This window comes from Homarus americanus, unplaced genomic scaffold (assembly GCF_018991925.1).
Source record: "Homarus americanus isolate GMGI-L3 unplaced genomic scaffold, GMGI_Hamer_2.0 scaffold51859, whole genome shotgun sequence".
In the NCBI taxonomy this organism is placed as follows: domain Eukaryota; kingdom Metazoa; phylum Arthropoda; class Malacostraca; order Decapoda; family Nephropidae; genus Homarus; species Homarus americanus.
In genome coordinates this window covers 11,565,756-11,582,088 of record NW_024711292.1, presented here as the reverse complement: position 1 = coordinate 11,582,088, position 16,333 = coordinate 11,565,756, and the positions used below count along the sequence as shown (strand labels likewise).

At 36.3% G+C, this 16,333-nt stretch overlaps 1 protein-coding gene across 3 annotated transcripts in view; it reads left to right on the top strand.

Annotated features, from left to right (window-relative positions):
- The first annotated feature begins 3,049 nt into the window (after window positions 1-3,049).
- The window catches only part of LOC121878759 (zinc finger protein 729-like), a 34,804-nt gene continuing 21,520 nt past the window's right edge, over window positions 3,050-16,333 (top strand). The window contains exons 1-2 of one of the 3 annotated variants that reach the window (XM_042385327.1): window positions 3,050-3,161; window positions 5,637-5,717. The gene's annotated coding sequence lies outside the window, so the exon portion shown is untranslated. Of the gene's footprint in view, window positions 3,162-3,188; window positions 3,836-4,077; window positions 4,184-5,636; window positions 5,718-16,333 lie in introns of those variants that run through there. The other 2 variants (XM_042385189.1, XM_042385256.1) reach the window with 2 other exon arrangements.

Here is a 16,333-nt window from a genome sequence, read left to right as displayed (position 1 = left end):
GTTTGTGTACCATTATAATATTACTGTACTTTCACATACTCAAATATAGTATGCTTTAAATACACCCCCGTGCCCCCACAAAAATACATATTGCACAATGACTCACTCTTATATATATATATATATATATATCAAATAGTTTGTGTACCATTATAATATTACTGTACTTTCACATACTCAAATATAGTATGCTTTAAATACACACCAAACATACTTAAACTTTATAAGTAACAGTTAAACAAAAAGCAAAACGACATATAGGATAGGGAAAAAAGTAAAAAAGTGTAAAAAATTAGGACCATCTTTATTTTTGAAATGAAAACTACAACTTTCTACAAAGTAACTTTTCTTGTTTTTTTGTTGGCAAATTCTTCAATGACATTGTCAAAAACTATTTCATCTGTCAATTGTCGCTCTATAGACAGTATGGCAAGATTTCTCAACCGCAAGGTGCTCATAGTAGATCTTAAGTAATTCTTGATCAGTTTTAGTTTCGAAAACTCCTCTCACAGGTAGCAACACTAACAGCAATTGTGAGGAAAATCCTCAGCATTATTACTATATTTGGAACCGAGTTCCCAAGGTTATACTTTTGAATAAACTGCAAAAGTTCAAGGGGGCCTTCTTTCCACGTCTGTATTCTGTCTTTAATAGTTATAGCAGCAACAGCAACAAAATGCTGAAGTCTTTTTCTCTCAACGAGGAACTCCTCTTTATCAATGTCGTCGTGATCGTGATCTATTTGACACTCATATTTATCATCCAAAAGATTCAATAGGGTAAGGAAGGCATATTTCTCAGCAAGTTCATGAAGCTGTTGAAATCTCAAAGTTGTTTCTTGGATCACTCTGTCCAGCGAAGAAAACATTTCTCTCCTCAATTCAATGTCGTATGGCAATTCAGCATCTCGTGATCCTTCACCAAACATTTGTTTCTTCTTTTTGGGTCGACGCTGACGCTCCATGACTATCCCCAGATCATTGCAAATTTCTTTGGCATAGTTAACTCCATTACTCACTTGCTTGTCCCTGTTTTCAACTAGAAATGTTTCTAATGCCCTGAGTTTTATATCACATTGTTGTATGTTCAAGCCCTTGGTTTGGAGGTAAGTCTGTGTGTCGTTAATTTCTAGAAGGACGGGTCCCCACAGGCCAAGAAAGCACAAAAAGGAAAATGATTGCAACGCACCAAGTAGAACACCAGCATCTGCCCTGGTAGCTGTATTTTCTTCTTCACCAGTTAACTTTTCTAGGGCACTTAAGATTTTTGAGAAATGTTTCTTTACAACACTTACAGCTTCTCCCCTCGCACTCCACCGAGTTTCTATTATGCGCTTGACACTTCGACCAGTGACTGAAGTTAGAACATCCCAGCGATGGGTTGATGAAGAAAAAAATACAAACAAACGTTCCACACATCCAAAAAAGGTAACAGAATTCACAGCAACAGAAGCTGCATGAACACCCGCCAAATTCAGCGAGTGATTTGTACAAGCGATAAATTCTGCTTTTTTATTAATTTCCTTGATACGTTTCTGAACACCAGTATGAACACCAGCCATCACCGCAGCATTATCATATGCTTGCCCTCTACAATTTTGAATATCAATTCCGTCTTTCTCTAATTTTTCCAAAATCATCATTGAAATATTCTCGGCGGTTTTACCTTTTGTTTCAATGAAATCGACAAATGATTCCACAACCTTCACTTTATCTCCATCGATCATAACATAGCTTAAAACTTGGCTCGTTTGATCCTGATGTGAAATATCAGGAGTGCTGTCGAATATCATGGAAAAGTACTTTGCTTCTTTTACTTGCTTGATGACTTTGCTTCTTACGTTTTCTCCCAAAATTTCTATAAACTCGTTCTGAATAGTAGGAGACAGATAGGAAGTAGCAAACTTGTTTCCCAGCTGGATTCTTAGATGATGTTCACGTAGCACTGGATCATATTTCGCCAACAAATCAACTAGCTCTAAAAAATTTCCTCTATTTTCCGTTGCTTCAGTCTCGTTTCTCTCATAATTCATTCCTTCTCGGTGGCCTCGTAAAGCCAAATTCTGTTTAGCTATGAATCTAATAATATCAAGCAATCTTGAAAGGATTTCCTTCCACTTTTTCACTTGGCTTTCAACAACTTCTTGTTCTTTTTTATCAATTGTTGCTCCACGAGCAATCCTAATTTCCAACTCCTTCCATTGTGTGAAATTCCGAACGTGAGTTACTTCTGTCTGAAAACAGTTTGCAACAAAAGCAGTAAAGAGGATTAACTTGCCGCCGATACAAAGGGATGGATTAACGTCTCCAGTAGCTGCAGATATGGGTGATGAGCAGACCCAAAAGTGCCGCCCCCCAAAAGTGCCGCCCGGGGCGGACCGCCCCCCCCGCCCCCCCCTAGCTACGCTAGTGCATGTATACAGAAAGCCCATTGTGAGTTTCCTTTCTCCATCCCATCCTGAGTGTGAACCCAAACAACCCATACTCCACACGTGTAATTCACATCTTCAGGGGTGAGTACAGACTAAGGAGAAGTAGGAAAGGTGTATATATACAGAGGAGGGTGAGATCAGGTCCACAATGGTCAGGTATTAGATAATGACCCTACTAATCTTTAAAAAGCACCGCAACGGTCGGTAGTCAGGTCAGAGGGTAAGGTGACCCAACCTTCTCACGTGGTTTGTAAGCAGATAGAAACATGAATGTTGTAGCATTGTGTAGACGAATTCATAGATTTTTTCATGCATATTTTAAGCTGCAAAAAACTGTATGTTTGTACCTAGCATATGTTTTGTGTAATAAATGTTTGTAATCAGGGAAAGACTTTATGCTCACCCTGTGTATATATATATATATATATATATATATATATATATATATATATATATATATATATATATATATATATATATATATATCCACATACCTACACATATATATCTATATAACTATACAGTACTGTATATCCAAGTAGCTTTGAGACGCACTTCCTTATATATATTTTCCTTGAAATTAACCAAGGAATCCAAAGTGTCCCTAAATTTTCCGTTTTCTACATAGTAAACAATCATCCCTTGGACACCTGAAACAGTTTTATTGACTTTATGTGATATACATACAGTATATCCTATATTAACAGCTGGAATCGAATCATAAAGTATGGTAAAGAATATTTGTAATAAGTTATATATGTAACAGTTTAAAACAATAATTCAATATAGTTCTAATATTCTGCCACAAAATGTAATATTTTTTGCTCTATGCGTTACAAAATTAAGAAATATTATGCAATATCATCGACATGTTCAGAGTTATTTAATATGGTAACCTAAAGTCAAATATTCATATATCTTCAATTTTTAATAAATATTTGGACACTTCACCCTCAGTACACACACTGTGTTGCGTGAGATTAGTGTTATTGTTGAGAGCAAATTTTTCCATAAACTTCCAGTAATATAAAAGGTATGGTTGGTTTGATTTTATCACGATGTTTAATGAGATATGCAAAGTTATTATAAAATATCGCGAATTCAGCTGCCTCCCTAAAGCTGGTAATGCTGTACAGATGTAGCTACTTCAAGTTTATAAGATAGTAATTCGTCCTAACTTGGTGTACTGCTCTCATATCTAGGGTGGTTCTTCTTATGCCAAACTGTTATGTAGGGTGGAATCAAAGGCATTTCGTCTTATTAACTCTTCTCCTTTATATAGCTGGAATGAAGTCAAATAATGGTAAAGTGTCTTAACGAATGTATATATCGTCAAGACCAACATATGTGGCATTATGGTAACTCGTCCCTTATCCCAAAGACAAAGAAGAGACTGCCAATAAGGTAAGAAATAAGTGATTCCTTCATATGGTCAGAGTCAGTTAGGTTAGGTTAGGCTTGGTTAGGTTAGGTTAGGTTAGGCTTGTTTTATGTTTTTCTTGTGTTTTTTGTGTGTTTTGTATTCGCTTAGCCATTATTTTTTTCAGAAAACGCCCCACGAAAGAAATTGATAAAAAAACCCGGCCAATTTCCAACGGAAATGAAGGTCATAATCGGTCTAAACACATAAAAACACTAGAATTGTTTTTTTTTTTTACTTTCTAACAGAGTTGGGTGCGCTTATGCAAATTTACCCTAATTTGGGTAGTATTTGACAACCATGTCCCGCCCTCAACACAACTTCAAATTTCGGTAAATTTTTACTTGTTGCCACTAATCGAAATTGAAGTTGAAACGGTTTTTCTGGTGGTTTTGGATGTGTTATGAACGAATTTGGCCTATTTATACTTTATGAGATAAGTCCCCCTTCCATCTCAGAATCTAGAGATTTGCTATAAAAATTAAAGTAAAAAGTGTTCAGAACACATTAACAACCATCGGATAAACATAGTTTTGAACCTAACCTAACCTATATATTGCTTATACGAGGTCCGACACAAAAATAACGAGACTGACCCTATAACTCGAAAGGCAGAGAAACCGTGAAATATGTTGACCGCCCTGGCCGTCCACGCACAGCAGTTACCGATGACATTGAAAAAGTGCCAGGTGTGATTAGAAAAAAATGTAGGTTGGGAGTTTGAGCGATAGCTGAGAAAGTTAATTTAGACAGGGAAAGTGTTCGATGCATTTTCACTGAAGAATTGAACATGACAAAGGTTTGTGCAAAAATGGTTCCAAAAATGCTGTCAAATAACACTGTCAAATAACAATGCGCCACTCCACAACATTTTGTCTGTGAAGCAGTTTTTAGCCAATAAAAGCATCACTGTGCTTTTGCACCCACCCTATTCGCCAGACCTGGCTCCCTTAGTCTTCTACCTCTTCCCAAAGATCAAGTCCGTGCTCAAAAGAACCAATTTTTGTTGGTAGAAGAGGTGAAAGCAAACACGACGGAGCTCAACAGCCTTACAGCTGTGTGTCAACTCAGAAGGGAACTACTTTGAAGGCGATCACAGTTGATTTTCTAAATTTGGTAAATAAAAAGTGTTACAGTATCAGTCTCGCTTTTTTGTGTGTTGGACCTTGTATATATCCATTGAAGAAAAGTTCGTGAATATTCATCCAATGGCTGTCTGCAAGTTTCCAATTTTCAATATTACAGACACAAAGACTATAAAAACAAATATACAACTTTATATCATTTCTGGTGCAAATCAGTATTAACGGAGTTTCTCAAATTTCTAGGCACAAATTTCTGTACCCGCCATGTTACCAGGGTCACTTGTTTCATCCTCTCCTCCTCCTCGTTGTGTCATGGTCTCATCCTCTCCTCCTCCTCTTTGTGTCATGATAACCAGTGATTTTCAAGTATCGTGTCAGGTGTCTTGGCTGGCCAATCATGTGAAAAGTTCTTTCTCCCTTATCTAGCTGTTGTTCAGTGAGTTTATCAGAACAATAGTGAGGCAATCCAAATATTACAAGATCACAGTGTCCTACCAACATCAAGAGTGTGTCCTAAGTGTGGAAATTGTTTACTTTTAAGAAAAGAAGGAAATTCTTTTGTCTTTAACCATAAGCGTACTGACAAGAAGTCAAAGCGAATTATTAGATGTGCTTTTCAGGTCAGTTTATTTAAGGACACTTGCGTTCAGGCATCAGGAAGGAGCACTCTTATAAATATTTGGCTTGATATTTATTTCAGTCTGATTTTAAAAATCAAGAAACCAACCTCCACCACTACCTTCTCCAGATCACCCAGCTGTATCCTCCACCACGGTAGCAGGTAAGCTCCCAAAAAATGTTTAGGTTTGGTTTGATTTGGTTTTATGGTGTGTTTTACTCAAATTTGACCGCCATTTTGGTGGAAACTAGCAGGTTTGGTTACAAATTATTATTATTTTTTTTAAACCACTGATTTGCACCGGAAATGAAGGTCAAATTTTAGTAAAACACACTAAAATAATACAAAAATATATACGTATATATTTATCAAAACCTGAGGACAGCCAATGGAAGAATATTTATCGAAGTAATTTTTCATAAGTTTTTGGTTTGATACAACCAGTAGTCATGCTTTTTTTTTGCCGCAAAATTACTGAAATGCACCTTACCCTAACGTAACCTTACCTAACCTACCTTTACTTAACCTAATCTTTACCTTACCTAATCTTTACCTAACCTAATCTTTACCTAACCTAATCTTTACCTAACCTAACTTTACCTAACCTAATCTTTACCTAACCTAATCTTTACCTAACCTAATCTTTACCTAACCTAACTTTACTTAACCTAATCTTTACCTAACCTACTGTAATCTTTACCTAACCTAACCTTTACCTAACTGGTAATTTTTCAGAACTAACCCGCAGGCGAAATTGAGCGAAAACGAATATATAAACGCCGGATTTTCGCTGTTTTTTTATAGTGGACACTATTTTAGTTTGTGCAAATGTGTTAAAAAAATGGATACAGTCGGCCCTTAACATACTCGGGTTTAGCATACACGGATTTGCAAATACGCGGATTGCCCCGCCGGAGAAATATTCTGTACATTGAAGTAATTGAAGTACATTCACATCGCGTGCGGCACCGCACACTGCCCACCACCCCCCCCCCACACACACACACGCACATCGCTCGTCACGCCACCCTGCGCTGTAACCACTCTTGTGTTGACATCAGCATTGTAGGTCGACCATTAATTTTTTTTACCAAAAAATCGTTAATTTACGATATTCCTTGTTTATAGGTCGACCCAAGTTTTTGAGGGTATTGGAACAACAAAACCTTCAGTAAAAACACTCTACGTCCTATAAACTGAGGCTCACCGTGCCTGAAACACCAAGTGCCGAAGGCAAATTGTTTTCCATTTATTATTATGACATTTTACGCTGAAACGCGGGCAGTTTCAACAGAAATATTGTATATTTCCATTCAAGTATTTATTCAAGTCAATTAGGAGGGAATATTATTGTAATACAACAGTTTTTTAACTGAAAACCATTCGAAAAGCGATTACGGTAACATCTTTTGAACGAAAGAAAGCGAAAGTCATTGCTTTCGTCACGATTTTATCCCACTTTCCACTGTAATACGTACGTCATTTCAGCAAAAATATTATATTTCCGTGAATGTATTATATCAAGCACAGTATGAATAGAATATCACTAATATAACAGTATTTTAACCGAAAACTATTAAAAAACGAGTAACATATCTTGAACATCGGAAGGTTAGGTAAAGTCTTTTGTTTTCATGTAGTTTATCCTAATTTACATTGAAATACATTACGTTTCAGCAAAACTACTATTTATTTCTGAGAATATGGAAATGTAATATTTTTGCTGAAATGACGTACGTATTACTGTGGAAAGTGGGATAAAATCGTGACGAAAGCAATGACTTTTGCTTTCTTTCGTTCAAAAGATGTTACCTTAATCACTTTTCGAATGGTTTTCAGTTAAAAAACTGTTGTACAGTATTACAATAATATTCTATCCTAATTCACTTGTGATGTAACAGTTTTTTAACTGAAAACGATTAAAGAAACACGTGTACCGTCTAGGTGATACGGCAGAGCCCTGGTCACGGAGGCTTTGTTTTTGCATCGGCCCTTCTTAAGCAGCCTTTAATTTTAGTGTACGTTGAAATTGTGTTTACCGGTATATTCTTATTTTCTTGCTTCTTATTTTCCAGAAATATGACAAGTTTGTATATAATACAATGTTATGGTACTTTTAATTTACAAGTATTCATTTTTAAAAATACAGAAGACACCAAACAAATACCAGTACGGATATTTGCGTGACTCTCCCGCCAAAAAACCAAACAGCTGGTACTCTCTCCCTCAGCCCTACCAAAAATAGCCCAACGACATCTTTCTTGTTTATTCTCTTCCACTTTCTCACTTTAACTGGTATTTTCTACTTCATATTGCCTACATCAGATAAACTACAGTACAGTGGTCCCTCGGTTAATGAGCGCCTCGGTTAACGAGATTTCGGTTGACGAGTTAACAAGTTTCTTACGAACTGACCTGAACATGTTTTCGCTTGCACTTGGCGGTCAACCAGCTGTAGTATTAGTCCGCCAATACAGTAATTGGTTCTAGGGCTTAAATTCCTTACTATTTTAGTAAATATCAAGAAGTTTATATTATTCAATAATTTTAAAAGTTTAATATTAAATTTGTTAGTCATTTTAACAATTATTGAACATAATTGAAGGTAAGGTCACTAGTTTCATGCGCGCCATCCAGCCTGCCAACACACCATACAGGCATTAGTCTCTCTCTGTTTTCAGTGCAGGTAACATCTTGCTTGAGACTCTCTTCAACTAAACGCTTTTTTTCTGTGTTTCCAAGCAAATTATTGGTTATTTTGAATTTTTTTTTACATATTGACAATATATAGCGCAGTGCAGTGTTATTTTAAAGAAAATAATCTTGAATTACACCAAGTTTAAACTTAAAATATCACATGTTGAGATTTTTTGAATGCAGCATGGGGCCTAAGAGATCAAGAAAAGCTATTTCAATCCAAACCAAGCAGGAAATTATAAAAAAAAAAACATGAAGAAGGCATTAGAACAAATGCGCTACGCACAGAATATGACATGTCGATATCAACTGTGTCGACAATTCTTGCACAGAAAGAAAAATTTAAAGAAGTGAAAGTGAGAGACAAATCTACCAGAGTGTTTAAAAGTAGATCCCTAATTGCAGAAACAGAGAGGTTACTTATCATCTGGATTAGGGAAAAACAGATGAAAGGTAATTCAGTTTCTACTGAATTTATTTGTGAAAGAGCCAGGGAGATTTACGAACATTTAAAGACAGATCAACCAGGTTCTTCAGGCACAGAATATGAAGATTTTAGGGCCAGCAAAGGCTGGTTCGAAAAATTTAAAAAAAGAAGTGACATTTTTAGTGTAGTTCGGCATGGTGAGGCTGCTAGTGCTGATCAGGAAGGGGCAGCAAAGTTTTTAGTGGAATTAAAGAACTGGTGGATGAAGAAAATTATCTTCCACAGCAAGTGTTCAATGTGGACGAAACTGGGCTGTTTTGGAAAAAGATGCCCAAGAGAACATTCATCACCAGAGATGAAGCCTCTTTACCTGGGCATAAACCCATGAAAGACCTTCTCACTCTATTGCTTGGTGCCAATGCTTCAGGGGATTTCCGACTGAAGCCTATGCTTGTCTACCATTCTGAAAACCCCAGGGTGTTCAAACAACAAAAAGTGGGAAGAGGAAAGCTTGGAGTTTATTGGAAGTCCAACCGTAAGGCATAGGTGACAAGACAGCTCTTTAATGAATGGGTTGTTGAGGTGTTTTGCCCTTCTGTGAAGAGCTACCTAACCACCAATAAACTCCCTTTAAAGGCTCTTCTCCTCATGGATAATGCCCCTGGGCTTGACCCTGAACTTGCCAGAACTTTGGAGTATCAATTTGACTTTGTGAAAGTGTTGTTTTTGCCTCCCAACACTACATCAATCATAAAGCCAATGGACCAGAATGTGATCAGCAACTTCAAGAAGTTGTACATGAAGAAAATGTTTAGGAGGTGTCATCAGGCAACTTCCACTGATCCTGAACTAACACTGGCACAGTTCTGGAAGACACAATTCAACATCCTGCAGGCTGTAAAATTGATTGTGTCATCATGGCAAGAAGTCTCCACTAGATCCCTCAATTTTTCATGGAAAGCACTGTGGCCATCAGTAGTCCATGATTTTGAGGGATTTGAGGAAGAAAGAGAGTTGGACCAGGAGATTGTGTCTATTGGTCAGTCATTGGGCCTTGAAGTGGAGGAGGAGGATGTGGAAGAGCTTGTGATGTCTCATGAGGAGGAGCTTACTCCTGATGACTTAAAGCAATTGGATGAGATGTTAGAGGCTGACAATGGTGAGGAGGAAAAGGAAAGTGATGACCATATGTCAACTTCAGAGTTAAAAGATGTTATTTACTACTGGGAGAAGTTTAGGAAACTGAAGCCTTCAAGGCACCCAGATGTGGAAAAGTCTGAACTAACTTTGTGTCATGTTGAGGACACAATGGTCTCCTTCTTTAAACTTAAGTTAATGATGAGGAGGAGAGATGCCCCACAGACCACAATTGACACTTTCTTCAGTAAAAGGCAGAGGGAACAAGATGCTAGCCCTCAGCCTTCCACTTCAAGAAGGAGAGAGGATGTTTCTGGTGGAAAATATGTCAGTCTAGAGGTTCCTGACATTTTCATGGAAGGTGACTCACCTTCCAAGAAGCAGTAAAATGCTTCTCCTCCACCTCCACTTCCTTCTCTTCTCCCTTCTCCTCCTCCACCTCCACTTCCTTCTCTTCTCCCTTCTCCTCCTCCACCTCCCACTTCAAATTCACATCATCATCATCATCATCATCATCCAGGAGCCTTCTACATACACACCTCAAAGTAAGTATACATTTCTACCTTTTTTGTTGAATTTAGGCAATTTTCGGTGAGCTGGAACCAATTACCCAAAAACACATTGAAACAATGGTTTCGGTTAACGAGCAACCTGCTGGAACGGATTGTGCTCGTTAACCGAGGGACCACTGTAATTGAGGTTAGACAGTGTTATAAATTTGATTACCGGGTACTGGCAGGATGCCATTAGAACCACCTGACCCTACCAACAGTGTTGCAATTCAGACACAGCCTTTTTTTTTTTACATTTTTGGTGTCTCCATTTCTGTTATTTTTTTTTTTCTGTGGAGTTTGCACAATAGTAAACTGTTTTACCTACAGTATTGTAAAACGATTTGGGAAAAGAAATACTCGGTAACTTAAAATTTTAAATGGAAAATCTTGAAACTGGCAACTGTCTGTAGATGACCTGACTCACATCATATTATGATTTTGATGGATTTTAATGAAAATATTCAGAAATATGGTATCGTAGGATTTATTCAAGTGAATTAGTATAGAATATTATTGTAATACAACAGTTTTTTTAACTGAAAACCATTCGAAAAGTGATTACCGTAAAATCTTTTGAACAACGAAAGAAAGTGAAAGTTATTGTTTTCGTCACGATTTTATCCTACTTTCCACTGTAATACTAACGTCATTTCAGCAAAAATATTACATTACCATATTTATTTCTGAGAATATATTTATTCAGGCACAGTTAAGGTAAAATATACTTGTGATGTAATATTTTAATGAAAATATTTAGAAATACGGTATCGTAGTTTTCTTTTGTTTCAAATTTAATTAACAAAGACTGATGTTTCAAATTTAATGAAAAAAAATTTATGTATCTATAAATAAACTTTTAAAAATGAATACTTTATGTTTTACATCGTCCTATGCTACCATACCATGCATTTGGCTACTTTGGGCTTGCTATGATGACGCAAGAGATCTGCCCTGGCAACTGTACTGACACTCACAGCTGGTGGTGCGTCATTTCCATTGTTTACTGGTAGTTACTGGTAAATATTTTTCAACGTAACGAAACTATTACCCGTTTAGAGGTCGACCTACAATTTTTTGCCAAAAAATTTGGTCTTAAAAACTCGAACCACATACGAACTACAGACGGGTATATACGGTATATATTTTTTTACTTGTGCAACATTATATCAGAAATTTTGCTTTAATGTGATGACTGTGCTTCTATTGTTTTATAGGTTTTAATATGTAATATCTATGTTTCTATGGTTTTTATGATGTATGCTTTTGTTACTTATAAAATTCCAACACAACTGCACAAAATAATAAGATCAAATTTCAATTATGGCGATGTTATTTCCCTGTTTGTAAAAAAGTCACCACCACACGTTTTTGGCCAGGCTGTATCAAGTAAGAAATGGTGTTTTGACTTTCTCATGTAATATACATTTCAAAACTACCATCAAACCTTTTGGCCTGAGACAGGTAAAGCTCTTGCTTTACAGGCAGTTACTGTACTCCTCTGCTTGTGTTTACCCTGTCTTTGAACATTACGATCTGTGCTTTACTATATTGCTCTGTATACTGTACAGTATTCCCTTAAAGCTCACTGGGGTTAGGTAAAATAGACCCCGTGAGAAAGCAAAATTCGCGAGTTTTGCACGGTCCAAGGAGTGTGCAAAATGTAGTACCCCGATATACGCGCGGTCAATTGAACCCACAGGGTACCGCGGAAAGTGAAAACCGCATAAAGTGAACAACAGAACATATGGGATTAATTCCAATAGAGACTGGCCCGGCCTCCAAATTCCACTTTTTCCGACACAACACCTATGTTGTAGTAAAAATAACATTAAATTTTATGATGGTATGCTCTCACAATTAATATTTAAGAGAAATACAGTCGCCAGGTTAATGTCCATTCAAATAATGGACTCAAATCCCCCCCCCCCTCTTCCCAGCTCACTAGCTCCTGCCTCTCTGAGAAATATTTGGGTGAAAACACTAGATTTTAACGTTTAGTAATAAATAATACCTCAGACTAAAGTTATGATAATATAATTGACATTTCTGGATTCCTTGCAGGTCAGGGAATATTTTGAATGTAAACTTCATATATTTTGCACAAAAGATAAAATATTTGCTTTGTGTAAACCAAATTATTACATTAGATCTAAAATTTGTATGTCTAATGCAAAATCCATGATGTTTATATTCAAAATGATCATCATATTGTAAGAATTCCAGAAATGTAAATTATATTCTGGCCTCGTAATTTGTATGAATTTTATGAGCTAAAACAAATATCTTCAGGTAATAAAAAAAAAATATTCTTCACGACACTATCTGTCAATCAAAGTACCCCACCTTGCCTCCCCCCCTTTTCACACTCACGCCAGCTGGGTCGGTCGGTCCCAACCCTCCCCCCACCTTCCCTCCCTCCCAGAGAAATGTTTGGGTGAAAAAACTAGATTTTAACGTTTAGTAATAAATAATACCTCAGACTAAAGTTAGGATAATATAATTGACATTTCTAGATTCCTTGCAGGCCAGGGAATATTTTGAATGTAAACTTCATATATTTTGCACAAGATAAAATACAGTGGGGTATGCTATAACGAACGGATCCTACTACGAATATTCCTATGACGAACGGTTTTACCTATAAAATTGAGAATGCTATAACGAACGAAACCCCTACAACGAACATTATTTAAATTTTTTTATTTATTTATTTTTTTTTTTGTATTACAAGTATTAATGATATTCTTTATTTCAGGGGTTTAGATACATATTTATGCACTTTTTTACAATTTTTACAATTTTATATTATATTTTTCAGTGTTAAGTTGTTGTATTTGGGGGCCTGGAACGGATTAATCCTATAACGAACGAATGCTATAACGAACAAGGTTCTAGAACCAATTAGATTCGTTATAGCATACTCCACTGTATTTGCTTTGTGTAAACCAAATTATTACATTAGATCTAAAATTTGTATGTCTAATGGAAAATCCATGATGTTTATATTCAAAATGATCATCATATTGTAAGAATTCCAGCAATGTAAATTATATTCTGGCAGGGTAATTTGTATGAATTTTATGAGCTAAATAAAAAAAAATTTATACTTCACTGCGTATATGAGTAGATGCACCGCGGAAAGTGAAAGTCCGGTTCTGGCAAGGTACCACGTAAATGAGTAAATGATGAGTAAATGAGAAATCGCGGAAAGTGAAACCGTGTAAAGCGGGTAATACTGTATCTCAATAGCTATATGCATAAGTATAACAACAGTATGTATGTATAAGACAATATAATAAATATGAAATAACATAAATAAATAAACATAAACATGAAATAACACTGTATGAACATTAGGTCCACATAGCGATAGTTAGTTGTGGCATAAACAATGCAAAAACAATACCCGTGAAACATCAGCTGACCTGGTGCACAGGATGTAACCAATCCCTGTACTGGACAGTTCCTAGTGAACATGCCCGGTACCATTAAGTATTTGTAATGTGTATACCGTGGGTACCTATACGTATAATTATATCCTTTTGTATTAAATCAGGTAAATTTTATTAATAATACCAACAAATGCTTGATAATAGGTCCATAAAATGATAGTGAGCTGTGGTAGTGAGAAACATGAAAGCATAGACCCAGTGATTTTGCTCTGCCAGTCCAGTAGGCTATTAAAAATGATTTTTTTTTTCCAAAATACACTTTGCTAATTATAGGGTGCATCTTATGACCTGGAAAATATGGTGCTCTGTACTGTCCTGTAGTGATGATGCCTCTTGATCCCTGGCACACAGCCTCAGATTTATTTTATTTATTTTCCATGGCAATCCGTGAGTTTCTGAAGGACGTAAGCTTTAAAACCGTGAGCTTTAAGGGAATACTGAACAGTGGTCCCTCGGTTTACGAACACAATTTGTTCCAGAGAGTCGTTCGTTAACCGAATCCATTATTTCAATGGGATATTGGGTAATTGGTTCCAGCTCACAGAAAAGTACATGCAAAGTAAAGCCAAAAATGCATAATGTCAGAAACACTCCTAAAATTCCCCTAAATCGCCCTTAAATCACTATATATATCGTACATATACACTAGAACTCTTAAATCACGACTGTAATGTGATACAGGTGATTAATTTTATTTCTTGTGCAAAATATATGACGTTTATATTCAAATTATTCGCTGTCTTGCAAGGATTCCAGCAATGCAAATTATATTCTCCTAACTTTAGTCTGAGAGATTATATAAAATAAAAACTGTAAGCCTAATACCACCCAACCCTGGCTGGGAAGATGGGAGGGGGGGGGAGGTGAGGTGATATGTTTGACAGTTGGCACCCAAGGTCTAATGTGTGTTCATTTATCAGTCCTTAAGTGACTAAGCTTCTCTCATTTTAAAATGCCAATGAAATGACCTGGGAGAATATAATTTACATTGCTGGGATTCTTGTAAGATAGTGATTAATTTGAATTTAAACAGCTATAATTTGCACTAGACATAAAAATTTTAGTACCGTAATCATTTAGTACATGTACAGTACAGGTTTGCACTTAGGTCATTTATTTCTTTTACGTTTCTTTTAGTATGGTGTGTGCATGTAAATGAATGAAAATAAATGAAGAAATTTATGTAAATCTACCCAAAAATACAGTTGAAAAACTTTGCATTATAAAATGTACTACAGTACACTAATGTACTAAAATTTTTATCTCTTCTGCAAAATATATGACGTTTATATTCAAATTATTCACTGTCTTGCAAAGATTCCAGTAATGCAGATTATATTCGGCTAACTTTAGTCTGTGATATTATATAAGATAAAAACTTAAAGCCTACTGTATAACCACCAAACCCTGGCTGGGAGGTGGGGGGGGGAGGGATGGGTGACAGTGACATGTTTGACAGTTAGTGCGAAGGTCTAGTGAAGTATTTATTTGTTTATATATGTCCTTTAGATTGAGTTTTTGTTTTTTGCTTATAAAATGTCATAGAAGTGACCTGGGAGAATATAATTTACATTGCTGGAATTTTTATAAGATACAGTGGGGTATGCTATAACGAACGGATCCTACTACGAATATTCCTATAACGAACGGTTTTACCTATAAAATTGAGAATGCTATAACGAACGCAACTCCTACAACGAACGCGGATGAATATGGGACTATTTCGCCTGGCGCATGAATATTGTTGTACCGCGACCCACAACAAGAGCGTCAGGCGCCATCTCTTTCTCATTGTGTAGCCAGTGCACCACTGTTATTGTTGAAATTTCGTCTTTTAATGTGGAAATTCGCGTTATTTGTATAACTATTTTGTTGTACAAGTATACAATTGTAACAATGAATCGTCCAAAGCGAGTGAGAAAGCTAATAACCCTTGAAACTAAGAAAGAAATTATAAAGAAACGTGAGAATGGAAGAAGCATTGCAAAACTTAGTGATGAACATGGGATGGCTAAATCGACTATATGTACGATTTTGAAGAATAAAGGGGAGTTAAAAACAGTGCAAGTGGCTAAGGGAATCTTTAGACTTAGCAAAGCAAGGTGTAATGTGATTGAAGAGATGGAAAATTTACTCTTAGTGTGGATAAAGGAGAAAGAAATGGCAGGTGGTAACATTAGTGAAGCTATAATTTGTGAGAAGGCTAAACAATTGTTTGAGGACCTTAAAGCCAAGACTCCCAGTGGAAGTGATAGTGCTGTGCCAGTGTTTAGGGGTACCTGCATGCTGAATAACACTAAGGTAAGATAAAGTACCGTATTTTTTACATTTTCCACAGAATTTTTTCAGTGTTAAGTGGTTGTATTTGGGGGCCTGGAACGGATTAATCCAATAACGAACGAATGCTATAACGAACGAGGTTCTGGAACCAATTACATTCGTTATAGCATACCCCACTGATAGTGATTAATTTGAATGTAAACACACGATAGTTTGCACTCGACAAAAATT